This window comes from Macaca fascicularis, chromosome 6 (genome assembly GCF_037993035.2).
Source record: "Macaca fascicularis isolate 582-1 chromosome 6, T2T-MFA8v1.1".
NCBI lineage: Eukaryota > Metazoa > Chordata > Mammalia > Primates > Cercopithecidae > Macaca > Macaca fascicularis.
Genome location: NC_088380.1, coordinates 144,529,381 through 144,551,844, shown reverse-complemented (window position 1 = coordinate 144,551,844; position 22,464 = coordinate 144,529,381). Strand labels below are relative to the sequence as shown.

Here is a 22,464-nt window from a genome sequence, read left to right as displayed (position 1 = left end):
ATCATTGGCTTGAGTCAGTAGGAAGAAGAGGGGTTTGGTGTAGAGGGGCAGTCAGGGCCATCCCTGAAATCACCTCTTTTTAGGAGCTGTCCACCTCAGAGGCCAGCTCTGACCTTCCATGTGATGTGAGGGATACTGCTTCACTCTCTGGATATCGTTTTCATCATATTCAGAAACGGAAGCAGGAGTTCTTGGTTTTCCAGAACTGAGGACATTCCCTCTTAACTCCTAAGTGATTATCACCCTGCCTTCCCCTGCAAACTCAGCTTTCCCGGAGAAAACAAGAGAGAGAGGATGCAGGGAAATGGGCAGTAGGCACACTTAATAATCCTGTAAGGAGTGCTTGTTGTGACAGTGCATATACTAAAACTGAAATTATATAGAGATTAGCATAACCCTGCATAAGGATGATGTGCAAATTTATGAAGCTTCTTAAGTGTAAATTTTGAAAGTCATGGGAAACAGACAAAGGTTCTTCCCAAACCTGGGACCATGCAACTCCCTGGAGACATTTAAAAGAGCACTGAACAACCAGAGCCAACAGGCAGAGTGACCAGCTCATCCTGTTTTCCCCTGGACAAAGTCCTGTGTTCCAGGCAAACTGGGATGGCTGTCACCCCATCAGGAGGCTGGTCTTTAGCTCTGCATCTGCCATTGACTCCCTTCCCTTCACAGCCTGAGTTTCCTCCTCAATTGTAAAGTAGTATACCTGGACAATATGATAACTAAGGGTACTTCCAAATGGAAATTTGCCCTGGCTGCCCTAACATCCAGAAGCCCTCAAGGAACTTGCCATGAGCGTGGGCAGAACCAATCTCATCACCAGGGGACGCACCTGAAGGTTCAGGGGCCTGCACATTTTCCCATACAGACCCTCCGCTGTTACTGATTCCTGTGAGTGACGTAGTTAATACCAGCAAACAGTGTATTATAATCATTAGTTGTCACTACAAAATAGAGTGAAGATGATTATTCCTAGTTGTCAGATTGTTTCAAGGAGTATGTAAACCAAAAATAAGAAATGTAGAAAAAAAAAATTTCACAATGCTCCCAGCTGGCATTATATTCATTTAATTATACAGTCATATTGGAATGATACGTGGTTATCATTTCTATTTAGAATTTTACTTGTGCCTGGCCTGGTGGCTCACACCTGTAATCCCAGCACTTTGGGAGGGCGAAGTGGGCGGATCACCTGAGGTCAGGAGTTGGAGATCAGCCTGACCAACATGGCGAAACCCTGTCTCTACTAAAAAATACAAAAATTAGCCGGGCATGGTGGCAAGCACCTGTAGTCCCAGCTATCTGGGAGGCTGAGGCAGGAGAATCGCTTGAACCTGGGAGAAGGAGGTTGCAGTGAGCCGAGATTGCGCCACTGACTCCAGCCTAGGCGACAAAGCGAGACTCAGTCTCCAAAAAAAAAAGGAAAAAAAAAAAAAGAATTTTACTTGGATTCCAGAGGAAGGATTTCCATCTCTTGATTTCTATTAACATCAAATAGAAAATGTTTCTCTCTGTTGCAAATCCTAAGTACACACTGTTCCAAAAGTGTGCTTTTTTGCCAGTTTTATAAGGCCTCCATCTTTTGGCAAGAATATCAAAACCAACAAATTTGGAAAGTTGTTCCATTGCACTTTCCCAGAGTGAATCTGAAGCAAGACTGCCTAGCTTCACGTCTCAGCTCTGTTTCATTAATGATTTAACGTTTCTGTGTGTCTGTGTCTTTCTCTGTAAAATGCAGATTGTCAGGCGAGGTTCCAGAGCTCTGGCACTGGAAGTGGTTGACTCGCGGGTGAGTAAAGAACAGTATAGGTTTGAAAAGGGAAAGTTCATTAGAAAGGAAGAACGCTGCAAAAGGGTGTAGCGTGGTGCCTCAGCGAGAGGACTGAGCATGCATGGTGGATTTGGGGCATTTATGGACCTTAAGGTGGGAGCTTAGGGTTGTCAAATTAGTTTCAGCATGGCGTTCCAGAAATGTATAGAAATTTTAATTACTTATACATGTTGGAAGAGACCTAGAATCAGATGTTGACTTTAGGTACTAGGGAAGTTTGATTACCTCTAAATTCCCCAGATAAGGAGTTTTGCCACGGGATAGCCTGCTAGATGGTCACCAGGTGATCTTTGCTCCCTTCTACACTTGACCTTAGCCAAAAGGTCGAGAAGCGATGTCTTTACTCCCTTCTAAATTGCTCATATAAGAAGTTTTTGGGTCAGGTGTGGTGGCTTATGACTGTAATCCTCGCATTTTGGGAGGCCAAGGCAGGTAGATCACTTGAGGTCAGCAGTTTGAAACCAGCCTGGTCAACACGGTGAAACCCCGTCTCTACTAAAAATACAAAAATTAGCTGGGTGTGGTGGTGCATGCCTGTAATTCCTGCTCCTTGGGAGGCTGAGACATGAGAATCGTTTGAACCCAGGAGGCAGAGGTTGCAGTGAGCAACCTAGATCATGCCACTGCACTCCAGCCTGGGTGACAGAGCAAGACCTTGTCTCAAAAAAAAAAAAAAAAAAAAAAAAGGTCTGTGACTTGGGAATAGAGGTTCAATGCAATATGTCATTATTTGTGATGTTTTTAAAGCCCATAGGATTTATCTAACATTTTTATTTTTATAAAGGAAAATTGGAGACCCACAGAGAAGGAATCTTTCCAATATCCCATGAGCTTTGCTGACAATAAAATTACATATCAAATATTTGTCAGAAGATAAAAGCTCTAGACAGAACCTCTGCTTCTGTATTTTATCTTTTTCTTTTCTTTCTTTCTTTTCTTTTTCTTTTTGAGACAGAGTTTTGCTCTTGTCACCCAGGCTGTAGTGCAATGGCCTGTCTTCGCTCACTGCAACTGCCGCCTCCCAGGTTCAAGTGATTCTCCTGCTTCAGCCTCACAAGTAGCTGGGATTATAGGTGCACGCCACTATGCCCAGCTAATTTTTGTATTTTATAGAGACAGCGTTTCACTATGTTGGCCAGGCTGGTCTCTGTCTCCTGACCTCAGATGATCCACCCTCCTCGGCCTCTTAAAGTGCTAGGATTACAGGCCTGAGCCACCACGCCCGGTGAGTATCCTTTTCTTTTCTTTTCTTTTTTCTTTCCTTTCCTTTTCTCTTTTCTCTCTTTTTTCTCTTTTTCCTTCCTTCCTTCCTTCTCTCCCTCCCTCCCTCCCTCCCTCCCTCCCTTCTTTCTTTCTTTCTTTCTTTCTTTCTTTCTTTCTTTCTTTCTTTCTTTCTTTCTTTCTTTCTTTCTTTCTTTCTCTCTCTCTCTTTCTTTCTTTCGTTCATTCTTTCTTTCTTTTCTTACCCAGTTGCTCCTGTCCCAATGTTTTTCTGAACTTCTCATGTAGTAAACTCAGCTTGCATTTCAGTGGATGCCATGGTATCTGAAGGGAAAACATCCATTGCAGCAGCAGCCGTTTCCTCTGCTGGGAACAAAGTGGCTTGCACTGAGAGAATGTGGAGAACTGTGTTCGTGCTGTGGCCTTGAACAGGTTTTACTTGTGTTTTTACTTATTCTGCTGCCTGCTCTTCTTCCCTTCCTCGGGAAGCCTGGGACTCGGTGTGTGGTCAGAACTCCCATTGCCACTCCAGAAATGAACACTGTACTTGTTTTGTAGTAAGAGAGAACTTGTTTCAAATCCTATTTCAGCTACTTACTGTGTGACCTTGTTATGCCAGTTATTCTCTTTGATAGCCTCAGTTTCTATATCTAATGAAATGGACATAATGCCACCACACTCACAGTGGAGGTAAACGTTAGCAATAGTACGAAGCCTAGTGGTTGCCCACATGATGCACACAAACAAGACCCCAGCAAGGCACGTTGTAAGTTGCAGGTTGGATTCTCCGGGAGGCAGACTCAAGCTGGAGAGCAGCAGGCAGGACATTTATAAGAAAGTGCCCTTGGGACAATCACGTGTGTAAGAAAGGGGATGGGAACAGGTCTGAGCAGAGGAAAAAGTTGGGCTGTGATGCAGGCCCAGTGGGGGATCGCAGCCCGCCTCCCAGGGGGAGCTCTAGAGCAAGGAGGACCCCTCAGAGTTATTGCCAGTTGAGGTGAGGGAGCTGGGCCTTCATGTCTGCATGCTGCTGGTAGCTGGATGCTGCTGGCTCTGGAAGTTTTCTCCAGCCAAGGCATTCTCTAAAGAGGGTTGCCAGCTGCGGGTTACAGCAGCCTTTACAGAAGCTGGGGGAATAAGTCCCGTGTTCCCAAAGGGGGATGGGTAGTGCAGCACAGCCGCCATCACTCCGAAGCTCCAGAACCAGGAAGAAAGAACCGATCCTGAAAACCTCCAGAGGGGATAAACAGAGCATGCACAAACGGACAGGAATAAGAATGACATCAGAATTCTCACAAGCACCTTTGGAAGCTAAAAGGCAATAGAGAAATGCCTTCAAAATTCCCATGGAAAGTGATTTCTAACCTAGAGTTCTATTCTGAGCCAAACTATCAATCAATGTGAGGATACAATAAAGACATTTCAGAGATGCAGTTTTGACTTCTTTTTCTTTTTACTTTCCATGCCCTGTTTCTCAAGAAGTAATTGAGCAAGGGATCCAGAAAGCAGAGGATCTGCCAGGAAGGTCGCAGGGAAGTGTGAGCAGCAGCCCTGACAGCAGCAGGGAGCCTGAAACGGAGGCTGGAGGGCCCTGGAGGGAAGGTGTCTCCTGTTTCAGCCATAGAGTGTTTATATCAATAGTGAAATTATAAAGAAAAATGAAAAAGTGATTTAAAAGTCAGGATACAGTTAACCTCTAAAAAGGAGGTGTGGACTGTAATGGGGCAGGAGCTTCTGAGGTGCTGGCAATGTTTTGTTTTGTGATCTGAGTTTGTTTTGAAATATGAATGTTTGCTGTATAACTATTTGTAACTTCCTCTCTCTCTATATATATATATACACACATGTATACATAAACACACATTCTGTTTTCTGTGCATATATTGTTACATAAATTATTTTTAACATAAATTCAAATAAAATAAATAACAAATGGAAAGCCCTCAACACAGTGCCTGGCCTGACATATAGCACATGTTCAGTAAGCATTATTTGAATATTCTGCTCCTCCACCTCCTCCTCCTCCTCTCCATCTTCCAGATCCTGACATCATGGTGCTATCTCGGCTCACTGCAACCTCCGCCTCCAGGGCTTAAGTGATTCTCATGCCTCAGTCTCCCAAGTAGCTGGGACTATAGGTGCCTGCCACCATGCCTGGCTAATTTTTGTATTTTTAGTAGATACAGGGTTTTACCATGTTGGCCAGGCTGGTCTTGAATTCCTGGCCTCAAGTGATCTGCCCACCTTAGCCTCCCAAAGCGCTGGGATTACAGGTGTGAGCCACCATGCCCAGCCTGCCATCCACTGTTGAATAAGTGCTTTCAGCTCTTGGTTTCAATGTAGGCCTCTTTAAGAATCGTGTAAGATGTATTCTAGAGTAGCAGAATATATTCTAGAGTAGCAAAAGGGGAAGGATTAATTCTTGGCCAGGAAATAGTTTTATGTTTGCACTGACAAAAAAAATTGAATCAAGAGCTTCCCGTTCTGAACACATATCACCACCAGAAAGAAAAGGAAGACATTTTCTATTTTCTATTTTCTCTAGTTCTTTTATTGCTGCCAAGTGAGTGGTAGGATGGGAAAATCTGCTATCCTATGTCTCCTTTCTTACGTGTTGATTTTTTTTTTCCTTGGTTGAGGGGACAGGGTCTTGTTCTGCACTCCAGGCTGGAGTGCAGTGGTGTGATCAGGTTTACTGCAGCCTCCATCCCCTGGGCTCAAGCAATACTCCCACCTCAGCCTCCTGAGTAGCTAGGACTACAGGCATGATCCACTGTACCTGGCTAATTTTTTATTTTTTATTTTTAGTAAAGATGAGTTCTCACAATGTTGCTCCTGAGTTCAAGTGATCCTCCCACCTCAGCCTCCCAAAGTGCTGGGATTACAGGTGTGAGCCACTGCATCTAGCCTGAAGCTGATTTTTCTTTTCTTTTCTTTTTTTTTTTTTTTTGAGATGGAGACTCGCTCTGCTGCCCAAGCTGAAGCGCAGTGGCACGATCTTGGCTCACTGCAACCTCCCCGCCTTCTGGGTTCAAGTGATTCTCCTGCCTCGGCCTCCCGAGTAGCTGGGATTACAGGCCCTGGCCAGTACGCCCGGCTAATTTTTGTATTTTTAGTAGAGACGGGGTTTCGCCACGTTGGCCAGGGTGGTCTTGAATGCCTGACTTCTGGTGATCCACCTGCCTCAGCCTCCCAAAGTGCTGAGATTACAGGCATGAGCCACTGAGCCCGGCCTGATTTTTCTTAATACTTCAGTGTATCCTAGAATCTGTGTTGTGAAATGAAACAAAACAAAACAAAACAAAAAAAACAAAAAACAAAACAAAACAAAACAACTTCAGTGTAAACCTGGAACCAAGGAAGGTGTTTTCTGGGGGCTACTGTTCTCATGAGAACTTGTAACTATGAAATTCTTTTTGAAATTTCAGATGTAGAATCTGGGCGTGGTGGCTCACACCTGTAATCCTGGCACTTTGGGAAGCCGAGGTGGCGTGTGCCTATAATCCCAGCTACTCAGGAAGCTGAGGCACGAGAATTGCTTGAACCCAGGAGGTGGAGGTTGCAGTGAGCCAAGATTGTGCCACTGCACTCCAGCCTGGGTGACAGAGCATAACTCTGTCTCAAAAAAAAAAAAAAGAAATTTCGTATGTAGCTTTGCATGGCCTAATGTGTTGACAGTTTGCTTGTTCTCAGTGATGTTGAAAATGTGGATATACTTATTGCATAAATGATTCCTTATTGCAACAGTATCGCAAGGAAGACCAATGAGAAGAATAGCTATCATTCTCCTAGGTGTTTATTTTATTTATTTTTTTTGAGACAGAATTTCACTCTGTTGCCCAGCCTGGAGTGCAGTGATGTACCCTTGGCTTGCTGCAACCTCTGCCTCCCCGGTTCAAGTGATTCTCCTGCCTCAGCCTCCCGAGTAGCTGGGATTACAGGTGCCCGACACCATGCCTGGCTAATTTTTATATTTTTAGTAGAGACAGGGTTTTGCCTTGTTGGCCAGGTTGGTCTCAAACTCCTGACCTCAGGTGATCCACCCGCCTTGGCCTCCCAAAGTGCTGGGATTACAGGCATGAGCCACCGCACCTGACCTCTCCTAGGTGTTTTAAACACCCTGCCTTGGACTAGTGGGTAAAGGTTAAAAGGAGAGAGGACTCAGGACGGGAAAGGGCTTTACCTGATGGAGACAAGATGCTCAAGAACAGTAGTGGGAATGTGGTTGGTTTGGAGAGAGCTGGTTCCAAGTGGAAGATGCTACAGGGAGGACAGCAGAGTCACCCGTTGTGCCGAGGACAGCCTCTGATCTTTGAGGACAGCCTCTGATCTTCGAGGACAGCCTCTGATCTTCGAGGACAGCCTCTGATCTTCGAGGACAGCTATCATTTGCCTCTGAGAACCACATGAACCCTAACACGAAAACATCTAAGGAGCAGAAACTTCGGGGGAACACTTTCTGTCTCCTCTTATTCTCATTTAATAGGGAATCAGCCTGGTAGAAGGGAAAGCGATCTAGACCAGGAGTCTGGAGGCCCAGGCTCAGCTCTGCCTTTAAACAGTTGCATGTCTTGGTCAAATAATTTCCCTTCTCACGCATCTTTTTTTTTTTTTTTTAATTCTGTCAAACCAGATTGCTGGGACTAGATCATCCCCGAGATCCCTTCCAGCTTTGACACTCTGTGAGTCTAATATCCTGAAAAAGTGGTGTAAGAAGTTGCATGGCTACCAAAAGGAGCATGCGGGTGCTGAGTCAGGCAGACCTGAGTTTACATCCAGTGCCAGCTCTTACTAGGTATGTGAACTGTGACAGTTATTTCACTGGTCTCAGCCTGAATTCCCAGATCTATAAAATTGGTGTAGTACTTGCCGGGCATGGTGGCTCACACCTATAATCCCAGCACTTTGGGAGGCCAAGGCGGGCAGATCACCCGAGATCGGGAGTTCAAGACCAGCCTGACCAACATGGAGAAACTCCATGTCTACTAAAAATACAAAATTAGCCGGGCATGATGGCACATGCCTGTAATTCCAGCTACTTGGGAGGCTGAGGCAGGAGAATCGCTTGAATCTGGGAGGCGGAGTTTGTAGTGAGCTAAGATTGTGCCCTTGCACTCCAGCCTGGGCAACAAGAATGAAACTCTGTCTCAAAAAAAAAAAAAAAAAAAAAAAAATTGGTGTACTACCCACAATGCAGGTCTGTCATGAGGATGAAATGAAACAGTGCATGTCCCTGTTTCCCAAATTGTGTGTCGAGGCACCCTGAGACTTGGCAAGGAACTTACGTGAGTACAACCATGGCATATTTCAAAATTTTGAGGGAACCACAGTGACACATGTTGAGTACCAAATGTATTTCAATTCAATGTTAGATTGTGCTATATTCCTTTATGCCCTGATGTTGTATCTTCAAAAAGCCAGGGTTTTGATGTGACAAAAGGCAAGTACCTTGTAAAAACTGAGATGGAACAGAAAGCGAGGGTGGTGGTGTCCAATCTAATTCCAAGGTTTAAGAAGTTGAGCAGTGTGTAATAGGTGCACACATCTCATTAATAAGTAACTAGGGCAGCCGGGCGCAGTGGCTCACGCCTGTAATCCCAGCACTCTGGGAGGCTGAGGTAGGTGGATCACGAGGTCAGGAGTTCGAGACGAGCCTGACCAACATGGTAAAACCCCATCTCTACTAAAAATACAAAAATTAGCCGGGTGTGGTGGCACACGCCTGTAGCCCCAGTTACTCAGGAGGCTGAGTCAGGAGAATCGCTTGAACCTGAGAGCTGAGATCACCTGGGATGCGACCGCCAAACTAAATAATCACTTTTCCAGGGTCCCTTTGTCTTTTTCTTTCTTTTTGTTCTTCTTTGAGACAGAGTTTCACTCTTGTTGCCCAGGGGGGTGGAGTGTAATGGTGTGATCTCTGCTCATCACAACCTCCACCTCCTAGGTTCAAGCGATTCTCCTGCCTCAGCCTCCTGAGTAGCTGGGATTACAGGCATGTGCCACCATGCCTGGCTGATTTTGTATTTTTAGTAGAAATGGGGTTTCTCCATGTTGGTCAGGCTGGTCTTGAACTCCCAACCTCAGGTGATCCACCCGCCTCAGCCTCCCAAAGAGATGGGATTACAGGCGTGAGCCACTGTGCCCAGCCCCTTTGTCTCTTTCTTATGGTCTATATGCTGCACGGTATCCCAAGATTATCCTCAAGTCAGAATCTGTTCTTTCCAGAGGATTTTGGTCTTCAGTCCTGTTTTAATGTCATTGAATTACTCTGTTGCAGAATTCCAGTTGGAAGAGTTTACCACACCTCCAACAGGTTTGGAATCTACTGGTTGCAGTCTGGGCTGGGCTTAAAACAGCCCTGACCACAAAGTGAAAGGAGTCTTAAGTGTGACTTTCTTTTTTTCTTTTTTTCTTTTTTTTGTTGAGACAGAGTCTTGCTTTGTCACCCAGACTGGAGTGCAGTGGCCGGATCTCAGCTCATTGCAAGCTCCGCCTCCCGGGTTCACGCCATTCTCCTGCCTCAGCCTCCCGAGTAGCTGGGACTACATACGCCCGCCACCTCGCCCGGCTAGTTTTTTGTTTTTTTTTAGTAGAGACGGGGTTTCACCGTGTTAGCCAGGATGGTCTCGATCTCCTGACCTTGTGATCCGCCCGTCTCGGCCTCCCAAAGTGCTGGGATTACAGGCTTGAGCCACCGCGCCCGGCCTGACTTTCTTTTTTTCTTTTTTATTTTTTTGAGATGGTGTCTCGCTCTATAGCCCAGGCTGGAGTGCAGTGACATGATCTCGGCTCACTGCAACCTCCGCCTCCCAGGTTCAAGCAATTCTCTTGCCTTAGCCTCCTGGGTAGTTGGGATTACAGGCGCATACCACCACGCCCGGCTAATTTTTGTATTTTTAGTAGACACGGGGTTTCTCCATGTTGGTCAGGCTGGTCTCAAATTCCTGACCTTGTGATCCACCTGCCTCGGCCTCCCAAAGTGCTGGGATTACAGGCGTGAGCCATTGCACCCGCCCCTTGTGTGTGACTTTCACTATAGCAAAAGTGAATCAGTCATTGTCTAAATCTACAGCGGGTCCTCACAGAATGTCATTTCCTTTCATGTTGTTTCCTTTACCGTTGATGGGAAAAAAAGTTGGTTCCCAGCCAGGGCCATTGTCTGTGTGGAGTCTGCTCATTCTCCCCATGTCTGTGTGGGTTTTTCCCAGGTGCTCAGTCTCTACCTACATCTCAAAGACATGCCTGTTAGGTTCATAGACCCAGTCTGCGTGAGTATCAGCGTGTGTGTGAATGTACCATGCAATAGGATGGCATCCTGTCCAGAGCTGCTTCCTGCCTGGTGCCCTGAGCTGCCAGGATAGGCTCTGGTTACTTAAGACCTTGAACTCAAATAATTGGGTAATAATTATCTCACTTGTTTTGATGAATCTATCTTAAATGTAGGTAGAGCTCACATTTATCTTAATTTTTCTTTTTCTTCCTTTTTTTTTTTTTTGAGATGGAGTCTTGCTCAGTCACCCAGGCTGGAATGGAGTAGTGTGATCTCAGCTCACTGCAACTTCTGCCTCCCGGGTTCAAGCAATTCTCCTGCCTCAGCCTCCCGAGTAGCTGGGACTACAGGCATGCACCACCACACCTGGCTAATTTTTGTATTTTTAGTAGAGACTGGGTTTCTCCATGTTGGCCAGGCTGGTCTCGAACTCCTGACCTCAAGTGATCCACTTGCCTTGGCCTCCCAAAGTGCTGGGATTACAGGCATGAGCCACCATTCCCAGCCTGTCTTAATTTTTTATATTGGAAGTGTTTTTATTTAGAAGTTTGGTGATATTTTTGTGACAAGAAATATGCCACAGGAACTTACCTCTTTTTTATTTTTTTTTAGACAGGTTCTTCCTCTGTCACCCAGGCTTCAGTGCAGTAGCACAACCATGGCTCACTGTAGCCTTGACCTCCCAGGCTCAAGCAATCTTCCCACCTCAGCCTCTGAAGTAGCTGGTGCTATAGGTGTGCACCACCAAGGCTGGCTAATTTTTTTGAAGAGCTGGGGTTTCACTATGTTGCCCAGGCTGGTCTTGAACTCCTGGGCTCAAGTGATCTTCCAGCCTCAGCCTCCCAAAGTGTTGGGATTACAGGCATGAGCCCAAGTGCCCAGCCTCAACTCTTGTTTATACCAATTAGCCTATGGTAAAATTGGTTTCGTTATACGTCATTTCACTTAAAGTCACAGTTTCCAAGAACCTATCACTGATGTTAAGTGAGGACTTACTGTACTTCACTGAAAAAACAAAACAAAACAGGCCACACATGGTGGCTCACGCCTGTAATCCCAGCACTTTGGGAGGTTGAGGCGGGCAGATCACGAGGTCAGGAGATAGAGACCATCCTGGCTAACATGGTGAAACCCCGTCTCTACTAAGAATACAAAAATATTAGCCAGGCGCGGTGGCGGGCACCTGTAGTCCCAGCTACTCAGGAGGCTGAGGCAGGAGAATGGCGTGAAGTTGGGAGGCAGAGCTTGCAGTAAGCTGAGATTGCGCCACTGCACTCCAACCTGGGCGACAGAGCGAGACTCCAAAAAAAAAAAAAAAAAAAAAAACCTGAGGTCAAGAGTTTGAGACCAACCTGGCCAACATGTTGAAACCCCATGTCTACTAAAAAATCCAACAAATTAGCTGGACGTGGTGGTATGCAACTGTAATTCCAGCTACTTGGGAGGCTGAGGCAGGAGAATCTCTTGAACCCAAGGAGGTGGCGGTTGCAGTGAGCTGAGGTTGGGTCATTGCACTCCACCCAGGGCAACAAGAGCAAAACTCCGTTTCAAAAAAAAAAGGTGCTTTTAAGCTTTTAAAAAAAACCACAACCCCCACCACCCCACAATATTTTGGTCAATTTTAAGTTTAAATCAATTTAGAATAAAAGATATAATGTTCCCAGAAAGCCTCTGCCTATAGTATGCAGATAGGACCTCTTTCTCAAATACTCAGCTCTCAATATTCACAACTACAGTTATCTTCACGCCTTGTTTGCAAATTAGCTCTTAGCTCAGAGCTAATAACTTTTACTTGAGGGAAACAAGTCAGTCTTAGATGTCTTCCCTCCCTTGACTTTAGTCACTAAGTGCAATTTTTTTTTTTTTTGAGAAAGGGTCTCACTCTGTCACCCAGGTTGGAGTGTAGTGGGGCAGTCACAGCTCACTGCAGCCTCAATTTCCTGGCCTCAGGTGATCCTCCTGCCTCAGCCTCCCAGATAGCTGGGACTACAGGTGTGTGCCACCACACACAGCTAATTGTTTTGTTTTTTTTGTAGAGACAGAGTTTTGCCATGTTGCCCAGGCTGGTCTCGAACTCCTGAATTCAAGCCATCTTCCAGTCTTGGCCTCTCAAAGTGTTGGGATTACAGGTGTGAGCCACCATGCCTGCTGCATAGTTTTTGAAGCATACTTTAAAACAATCTTTTGTCTTGGTTCTGTCAAATACAGAATTTTGATAGCAGGAAGACAGGTTTTTTGAACACTTTATTCATGAAGCAATTCAAGTAATAAACTCAAACTTTTGTCTGCTATTTGCCTTTTTAAAATAAATCAGCATATCTTTTGGCAGTTTGCATTAAAAATAGTGTAGCTATGAGGATAACCTTAAAAAATAAGTTGCAAAAAACAAGATCAATTTATTGCCAATCTTTCCCAAGATGTTTTAATTTTTATTATTCTTTTTGGTCTTTGCCCCTCTGACAATTCCATGGTAGGTTTAGAAAACGATGGATAATTCACTCTGCCTCTTCCTACCTAACTCATATTTATCAGTCTGTTGCAGTGGCTCCATTTTTAGTTCAAAAGGCACTGAACAATTTTGGGGAGAGGAGATACAAACTTCCTCATAACCACTGAATAGCTACCATGCCTAAGAAAAATGTTAGGGAAAGGTCTATTGTTCCCCACCTACCCCTTTTCCTAATTTGAAAACAAGGAGCAGTCGGGGGAGGGAAGGGGTCCCACATGGAGGTCTATGTTCCTGACAAGGGTTAATTTACTAGCGAGCAAGCCTTGTCCAGAGTCATTGCAGCCAATGGGGGTTCACCCTGATGAGGTAATGCTTTCAACTCATGTTTCATTGGTTGCCCTTCTCATTACTTGGCGTTCTCTGGAGGCTGAGAAGTGGGGAGGGCTAGTTGTAGCGCTAATAGGAGCTTTTTCCTCGTGACAGGTACAGGTGGTGCTTACAGAAATGCTTGGAGCCACGAAAATCTGTTTCCTCTTCTCAGATGTCCTGCATCTTGAGCCAGTTCTTCCACCTGGGGCTGTAAGGGCATCTCCTAGTCTGGCCCTTATCCCCATTCCTCTGTCAGCTCCCAGGGTTCTCAACAATGAGAACATGAGTGAGGGGAAGCTGACTTATACCCTGAGGAGCCGGAGCCAAAAGGAAAGCCTGCCAGTCCTCGGATGAATACGTCCCATTACATTTGTCAGCCTAGGACCTTGGGATCCAGCAGCCCTTCATTTCTGAACCCTCTTTGACGGGGGAGCAGCAGCTGTGAGTCAGGCTGACTGCCTCTACACCTCCCCTACAAAGCTCGAGGGGTCATGAGGAAAACTAGGGCTTCCTTCCAGCCATCTTTCCTCTATCCATGGTCTTCTATTTTGCTTACCTCCATTCTGGGAAATTGTGTTGTCTGCACTGTAGTGGCACATATAGGTCCTTTGACAAGCAAACAACTGTTTACCATGTTTCTGAAAGAACTTGGAGAACCCTCATCCCTGCTTTTTTTCTTTTTTTCTTTTTCTTTTTCTTTCTTTTTTTTTTTTGGCCCTGCTCTTACAACAAGATCTGTATCAACTTCCTGGCAAGGAGGGAGAAAGCACCAGATTCTAGGCTGTGTGTAAACAGGGAAACTGAGGCTGGGAGGATGAAGTAATTGTGGATGAAGTGGGGATAATAGACAAGTGCTTGTCTTTGACAACCAGCCTAATTTTTGGCCATAAACTCATGCTTCTTTTTACACACTTGAGAATTAGACAACAAAGAAGCAACAGGGTATATTCAGTATGGTTAAACTCTCTGAAGTTTTTCAGGGCTGACTTGCAAAGAAGAAGTGGACATTGTACATATGAATGAGACTTTACAACCACATGCGGGAAAGTTAGTAGAGGCTTCTAAGAGAGAACTGAAGCAGAACAGATTCTGTGGGCTCTGAAAGCTGAGGGAGACGGCATTGCAGAGGTGAACGGGCTGCCTGGGTTGCTCTGTAGAGTATATGATCAAACCGATTTGAAACAAAATTTAGCTGTAAGCATCAGTCCTGCTTTTCATGGTTGAACTTCACAGAATGAGATTCTGGGAGTCAAAGGGAATAACATTTTATGCTATTTTACTGTGTAATTCTGGGAAAGGAGCTCTTTTTCTGTGACCCAGTTTAACTGTCTAAAAATAAAAAAAAACACCCTGAATTCAAAGGAAGAATCTGTAAGTGAAAGGCTCACTTTACGTGTTTAAAAGGTTGGCGACGGCATTTAAGATTCTGATGACATTGTCTGAAATTTCCTGAAACTAACCCCATTCAGGCCTCCACCCACAGGATAAAGGTCTTCTTTCTATCCTGGTCTCGCTCTACCCCTCCCACCCCCAAATGACAGGGATCTGACCCTCCCTAGATTATATTTATCACAGAAAACAAGAAAGACCAGGAAGAAAGGGCATAGTAAAAAGTAGGAGGCTTCCACATCAACGTGGAATCATAATATGTACTTACAGGATGATCAGTTAATACATTTGAGAAAGTGCTTTGTAAGCTGTTACCATGAAAACAAAATGGATTATGCTCCTCAAAAGAATATAAACTGTTTTACTCATTGTGTTCTACCCCAGTGCCTGGCACTTTTTTGGGGGTGATTTTTTATTGGATTTTTTTTTTTTTTTTTTTTTTTTTTTAGAGACAGGGTCTCACTGTGTTGCCCAGGCTGGTCTTCAATTGCTGCACTCAAGTGATTCTCCTGGCCAAAGTGTTGGGATTACAGGCCAGGCTTGAGCCACTGTGCCCAGCTGGTGGGAAATTTTAATTATATGAAGGTAGAAAGAATAGTTTAATGTGACTCCATATATCCATCTCCCAGCTTCAGACTATTATCAACCCATCACATAGGTGCTTAATGTTTTGGGAAGAAAAGAAGGGAGTTTGGCAGTTTCTTAGACATAATTTACCCCATCTTTCTTTCTTGGGAAGATTATGATCAACATGAACAATAAATCAGAAAAATCACATTTCCTGTACTTTACATTAGGTTAATCACATTTGAGAAAAACAAAAGTGAAAATCTTTTTTTTTTGAGATGGAGTTTTGCTCTTGTCACCCAGGCTGGGGTGCAATGGCACGACCCCGGCTCACTGCAACCTCTGCCTCCTGGGTTCAAGCGATTCTCCTGCCTCAGCCTCCTGAGTAGCTGGGATTACAGGCATGTGCTACTATGCCCAGCTAATTTTGCATTTCTAGTAGAGACAGAGTTTCACCATGTTGGTCAGGCTGGCCTTGAACTCCTGACCTCAGGTGATCCACCCGCTTTGACCTCCCAAAGGTGCTGGGATTACAGGCATGAGCCACTGTGCCTGAACAGAAATTCTTTTTTTTGAGATAGGGTCTCACTCTGTTGCCGAGGCTGGAGTGCAGTGCCATAGTCATGGCTCACTGAAGCCTTGACTCCCCACACTCAAATGATCCTCTCAACTCAGCCTCCTGCGTAGCTGGGACTACAGGTGTGTGTCAAATGCCCGACTAATTTTTGTATTTTTTTGGGTAGAGATGAGGGTTTCACTATATTGCCCAGGCTGGTCTTGAACTTCTGGGCTCAAGCGATCCACCCACCTCAGCCTCCCAAAGTGCTGGAATTACAGGCTTGAGTCACCACGCCTGGCCAAAAGTGATATTCTTAGGAACACCTTTCAATCTGAACTACATAGTAAAAGGATTATAAAATAATAATTTTGGTTTTTTTTTTTTTTTTTTTTTTTTGGAGTCTTGCTCTGTCGCCCAGGCTGGAGTGCAGTGGCGTGATCTTGGCTCACTGCAAGCTCCGCCTCCTGGGTTCATGCCATTCTCCTGCCTCAGCCTCCCGAGTAGCTGGGACTACAGGTGCCTGCCACCTCGCCCGGCTAATTTTGTTCTTGTATTTTCAGTAGAGACGGGGTTTCACCGTGTTAGCCAGGATGGTCTCCATCTCCTGACCTCGTGATCCGTCCACCTCAGCCTCCCAAAGTGCTGGGATTACAGGTGTGAGCCACCGTGTCCAGCCATCATTTTGATGTGATAAAAACCCAGACCTTAAACTTTGTTACTCATGCCTGTGATTAAAAGTTCGCCATGCCTAAGGGTTTTTTTTGTTTTAATTATAGCACAGCAGGAGGGTGTTGGGAGGTGCCTGGAAACCCTGGCTGTGACTGGTCAGGCCATCAGCCTGCTGCCTTGACTGTAATATGGATGGAATGGGGCCAAGGTCTCCATGTTTCTTGGTGTTTCTACTTTCTTTATCTTCGACCCTTGTACTGAAGGCTGTTATCTCTAAGGACACAGATAATAGGCAGCCAAGTTTGCCTGAACAGACTTTTTGGCAGTTTCCAACCTTGTTTTCTGGAGGGGAAGAAGAGGGTGGTGAAAAGCCTACCACTCTTGCCGACTGAAAGGGGCATCTACAGGGCTGAGTGTTTGGGTGAGTCACTTTCCTTTGGTCCTATCACATTTAGGTAAAATTAAGCTTTTTGGTATAGTGATATAGTGGGGAATGTGCAGGTTTTAGAGTAAAATAGACCAGGGTTTGAATTTCCTCTCTATATGGTTCTCACATTTCTCATTTGCAAAATGGTTTAAGAAATACTTTATTTAAAAATACATAGTGTAGGGACCAGCACAGTCAGGTGCTCAATACATAGTTGCTACTTTTTGATGAAAATGAAGATGTTGCAATCAGAAAAATAGGCAATGGAAATGGACAGAGAATTCACTGACTAAGTAATACAACTGGCCAGGAAACGTAACACTCAACTGTACTTGTAATTAGAGAAATGCAAGTTCAATAATGTGTGCCATTGTTTTTGCTCATTAGATTGGCTAAAAATATACATAAAGTCCATTTTTGGTGAAAGTTTAAGCAAATAGTCATTCTCATATATTTTTATGAAGCCTCTTTGGAGGTAGGTTTGGTAAAATATATTAAATTTTAACTGTGTTATTCTTTAATTCAACAATTTTGTTTCCAGGAATCTGTTCTACACAAATATACATGAGTATACAAACATATTGTAGTACTGTTTTTCATAGTGAAAACTATGAACAAATTTACTAATATGGATATATTTTTAAAGAATAATATGTGTAAAAAGCATATTAGAGTATTATACTATGATCCTATTTATGTTAAGGAAAAGATAATTGTGGGTGTACATTTTATAAATGTATGAAAAGAGGTCTGAGAGGATATATTTCACAAGGTTTACTTTTGGGGGAAGTAGAGTAAGATTAGGGTGAAGTGAGAGTTTTGCTTTTCATTCTTTTATCCCCCCATTAATATGCTACATATGCTTTTCTTTATTCTTCTAAATCTTTGAATTTTCCTAATGACTATGTATTATAATTTTTGGTGCCAAAAATCAGGAACAAATATGTATTATTTTTGTATTTGTAAAAACAATTTAACAAAAGGGTGAAGATGTGAATTTAGACTATCTGTAAGGTCCTCTGTAAGTACTTGCTAGACTCAACATCATGGTTGGGTAGAGACAGTTCTTGGATCTGGAAGGGTGGGAAGAGCTTATATTTAAGAAGCAAAACTTCCACTTCATGGTTTGGGGCTTGGATTTTTGGACCAATAAACCCAAGTGACCCCTTCTGAAGACAGTAGACAGTATGGGAGAGGTTAACAGGTGTTTCTGTAGTGTTGTCCTATCCAAGGTCCTCTATTTTTAAAAAAGAAAGGTCTTGGGCTTCTTTGGAAGAGGCAAGGCAGTCTCTGAGTTGCAGTATGTCCAAGTCCAAGATGGTGGGGCTGGCATAGAACCTTCCAAGTTCTTTCTGCCTCTTTGCTTCCTTTCAGTTGACATGTCAGATTTTTTGTTTATTTGTTTGTTTTTTTGACACGGAGTTTCGCTCTTGTTGCCTAAGCTGGAGTGCAGTGGCCCAATCTCAGCTCGCTACAACCTCCGCCTCCCGGGTTCAAGTGATTCTCTTGCCTCAGCCTCCCGAGTAGCTGGGATTATAGGGATGCGCCACCACGGCCAGCTAATTTTGTATTTTTTGTAGAGACGGGGTTTCTCCATGTTGGTCAGGCTGATCTTGAACTCCCAACCTCAGATGATCTGTCCACCTCGACCTCTCAAAGTGCTGGGATTACAGGCATGAGCCATGTGCCCGGCCCTGTTTTTATTTGTTTTGAGGCAGGGTCTCCACTCTGTCACCCAGGCTGGAGTATAGTTGAGTGATCAGAGCTTACTGTGGCCTTGAACTCATGGACTCAAGCGATCCCCTCACCTAAGCCTCCCAGAAGCTGGGACTATGGGCACATACCACCACACCAGGCCAATGTTTAAATTTATTTTATTTTATTTTTGTAGAGAAAAGGGCTCACTTTGTTGCCCAGGTTGGTCTTGAACTCCTAGCCTCAGGCAATCCTTCCACCTCAGCCTCCTAAAGTGCTGAGATTATAGACATGAGCCACTGTGCCTGGCCCATCATGTCAGATTTTATTAGATATTCTGGATCCCTAATAATGAAATTTTTCTTTAGGTTTTACGAAGCTTTCTCGGGTTATAAGTGCCCACAAACTTTTTGTAGTTTGCACATTTAGCTCCCAGCACTGTGGACAATATCTGAGTGAGAAAACAGACAAAACTTCTTATTGAAGATAGGAATGGAGGCTGACAGATGGAAAGTCCTGTTTTCCTGGGTAACTTACTCCAAATGAAAAGAGGTTTCATGGAGTTAAGAAATGTATCACTCTAGGCTGGGCGTGGTGGCTCACGCCCCTCATCCCAGCACTTTGGGAGGCAGAGGTGGGTGGATCATCTGAGGTCAGGAGTTCAAGACCAGCCTGACCAACATGGTGAAACCCTGTCTCTACTAAAAATACAAAATTAGCTGGGCATAGTGGCCCATGCCTGTAATCCCAGCTACTCGGGAGGCTGAGGCAGGAGAATCGCTTGAACCCAGGAGGCGGAGATTGTAGTGAGCTGAGATCGCACCATTGCACTCCAGCCTAGGCAACAAGAGCACAAAACTCCGTCTCAAGGAAAAAACAAAAACAAAAACAAAAAACAAGAAATGTATCACTCTGAAGCCGGACACAGTGGCTCGTGCCTGTAATCCCAGCACTTTGGGACGCCAAGGTGGGCAGATCACTTAAGGCCAGGAATTCGAGACCAGCCTGGCCAACATGGTGAAATACCGTTTCTATTAAAAATACAAAAATTAGTCGGACATGGTGGCGCATACCTATAATTCCAGCTAGTCGGGTGGCTGAGGCATGAGAATCACTTGAACCTGGGAGGCAGAGATTGCAGTGAGCCAAGATCTCACCACTGCAGTCCAGCCTGAGTGAAGGAGTGACTCTGCCAAAAAAAAAAAAAAAAAGAAATGTATCACTCTAATATCCTTCAGAATTCTCTGATTTTTATGTTGTAGTCAGAAGGAGACGGGCATTGAGGTAGTGGCAAAGGTCTGCATGGGGTACAATGATACTATATTTCATCACATTGCTAAATACTTTTTAAAATATTGTGAATATATGAGAGAGAGCATGTAATGCATACATACAGTTTGAAAAATAATTATGAAAAACAAACCCCATATACCTTCTACTTGGCTTGAGAACTAGAATATTACAAAAGCTCTGAAGGTCCTAGGGGGTCAGCCAACATGCTGGTACAATTTGGCCAATGCACAAAGACGACGTGTCAAGGGGAGAGGGATTTGCCCCCTAAAGAATGGAGCTTCTTCCTTGGGTACAAAGAAACCATCTGCTGCTAGGCTGAGGGTCCATGGGCTGGTTCCTACCCAGTGGATATGTCGTTTTTCTAATTCTCTGCTCAGAAAACAATTGTTTTTTCTAGTTCACATAGAGGCCTCTTTTAGCAAGTGTACTGTGTTCTAGGGGTACAGGGTCACACCTACAAGTTCTGTACCTTCCACTGTAAGTAACAATTATATTGAATTTTGGATTATTTTTCTTTAGTGTTTTACCATGTCCATATGCATGTGGAAATTATCTACCTCTCTTTCCCTCTACTCCAAAGTGCCATTTGGCATTGTATTAGCGTTTTTTTTTTTTTTTTTTTAATTGCTATAACAAATTACCACAAACTTAGTGGCTCAAACACACAGATTTGTATGTGGCGGGCAGTGGGTATATGGGAAATCGTACTTTCTGCTTCATTTTGCTGTAAACCTAAAGCTGCTCTAGAGTTCTGTTTTTTGTTTTTTTGGATTTCTTCCTTTCTTTTTCTTTTTCTTTCTTTCTTTCTTTTTTTTTTTTTAAAGGCATTAGGTACCAGCATTAGGGGAAGCTTGGAACTCTCTGTACTAAATTTTGCAACTTTTCTGTAAAGCTAAAGTTACTCTAAAATAAAAAGGTTATTTAAAAATTTAAAAAATACAATACAAATGTATTATAGTTCTGTAGGTCAGAAGTCTGACATGGGTCTCACTGGGCTAAAATCAGGCCCTTAGAGGAATATCTAGGGGTCTATAGCAAAGAGTCTGCTTGCTTGCCTTTCCTAGCTTCTAGAGGTAGTCCACATTCCCTGGTTCATGGCCTCCATTCATTTTCAAAGCCAGCAATGGCAAATTGAGTTATTCTCATATCCATCACTCCAGTGTCTTTTGCCTTCCTCTTCCATTTATAAAGGCCCGTGTGATTACATTGGGCCTACCCAGAAAATCTGGGATAATTTCCCCATCCCTGGGTCAGTTGAGCAACTTTAATTCTTGCCTATAACCTTTATTCCCATTTGTTATGTGCCCTAACATATTCACAGGTTCTAGGGAATAAAATTTGGACATTTTTTGTTTGTTTGTTTTTGAGACGGAGTCTTGCTCTGTCACCAGGCTGGAGTGCAGTGGCACGATCTTGGCTCACTGCAACCTCTGCCTCCTGGGCTCAAGCAATTCTCCTGCCTCAGCCTCCCAAGTAGCTGGGACTACAGGTGTGTGCCACCACGCCCTACTAATATATATATATATATTTTAGTAGAGACGGGGTTTCACCCTGTTAGCCAGGGTGGTCTTGATCTCCTGACCTCATGATCTGCCCGCCTCGGCCTCCCAAAGTGCTGGGATTACAGGTATGAGCCACCGCGCCCAGCCTGAATGTGGACATCTTTGGGACATCATTATTCTGCCTGCACTAGCCATCTTTACGTAGTACTTTTCCACATGCTTGTTCTGCCCCCAACTAAAAATTATTGTTCTTTTGTTTCTTTTCTACAGATAGCTCACTCCATATCTGTCAACTTTGAGTTGCTTTCTGAGCAAGTGAAAAGAAGTGGTCAGGCATGGTGGCTCACACCTGTAATCCCAGCACTTTGGGAGGCCAAGGCAGGTGGATCATGAGGTCAGGAGTTCAAGACCAGCTGGCCAAGATGGTGAAACCCCGTCTCTACTAAAAATACAAAAATTAGCCGGGTGTGGTGGTGGGTGCCTGTAATCCCAGCTACTTGGGAGGCTGAGGCAGAGAATTCCTTGAACCCGGGAGGCAGAGGTTGCAGTGAGCTGAGATTGTGCCACTGCACTCCAGCCTAGGTGACAGAGTGAGACTCCATTTCAAAAAAAGAAAGAAAAGAAGAAATACCCTTATTCTGATATAGTAATAATGTCTCATAATAGTATTAAACTACTGAATTAAATGTATTTTCTGGACATTAACTCAGCATTTATCAATAGCTCCAAATTGAGTTTCAGGAGCAAACTAAGGCCATTCAGAGACTACCACTTACATTCCCTATTGTTTCCAACTTTCACAATTCCAAAATGAAAACACATACAAGAAAGGCAGAAAACAGAAATGCATAAAAAGAAAAATTCTAAAGGAAACACCTGTGTAGCCACCACACAATTAGGGAAAGAGAAAATAGACCATGTCCCTTCCTCAAAGCTCGCCTTGTGGCTCTTGTCTGTCACATACCGCCTGTCTCTTCTTAGAGATAAACCACCATCCTGACTTTTACAGTAATCAGTTGCTTGGCAGTTACTAGTCTGTGTTAGTATATTTTCATGCTGCTGATAAAGACATACCTGAGACTGGAAAATTTACAAAAGAAACGGGTTTATTTGACTTACAGTTCCACATGGCTGGGGAGGCATCACAATCATGGCTGAAGGAAGGAGGAGCAAGTCACATCTTACGTGGATGGCAGCAGGCAAAGAGGGAGCTTGTGCAG

The 22,464-nt window shown here is 44.1% G+C and overlaps 1 long non-coding RNA gene and 1 other non-coding gene across 2 annotated transcripts; both read left to right on the top strand.

The window, feature by feature from the left end:
- The first annotated feature begins 339 nt into the window (after window positions 1-339).
- On the top strand, window positions 340-442 carry LOC123574236 (U6 spliceosomal RNA). Its single transcript, XR_006699125.2, has one exon. It is a non-coding gene; the product is annotated as a U6 spliceosomal RNA (small nuclear RNA).
- Window positions 443-7,089: 6,647 nt separating this feature from the next.
- On the top strand, window positions 7,090-14,508 carry LOC135971430 (uncharacterized). The gene is made up of 2 exons (XR_010587636.2): window positions 7,090-7,850; window positions 13,258-14,508. It is a non-coding gene; the product is annotated as an uncharacterized lncRNA (long non-coding RNA).
- Window positions 14,509-22,464: the final 7,956 nt, after the last annotated feature.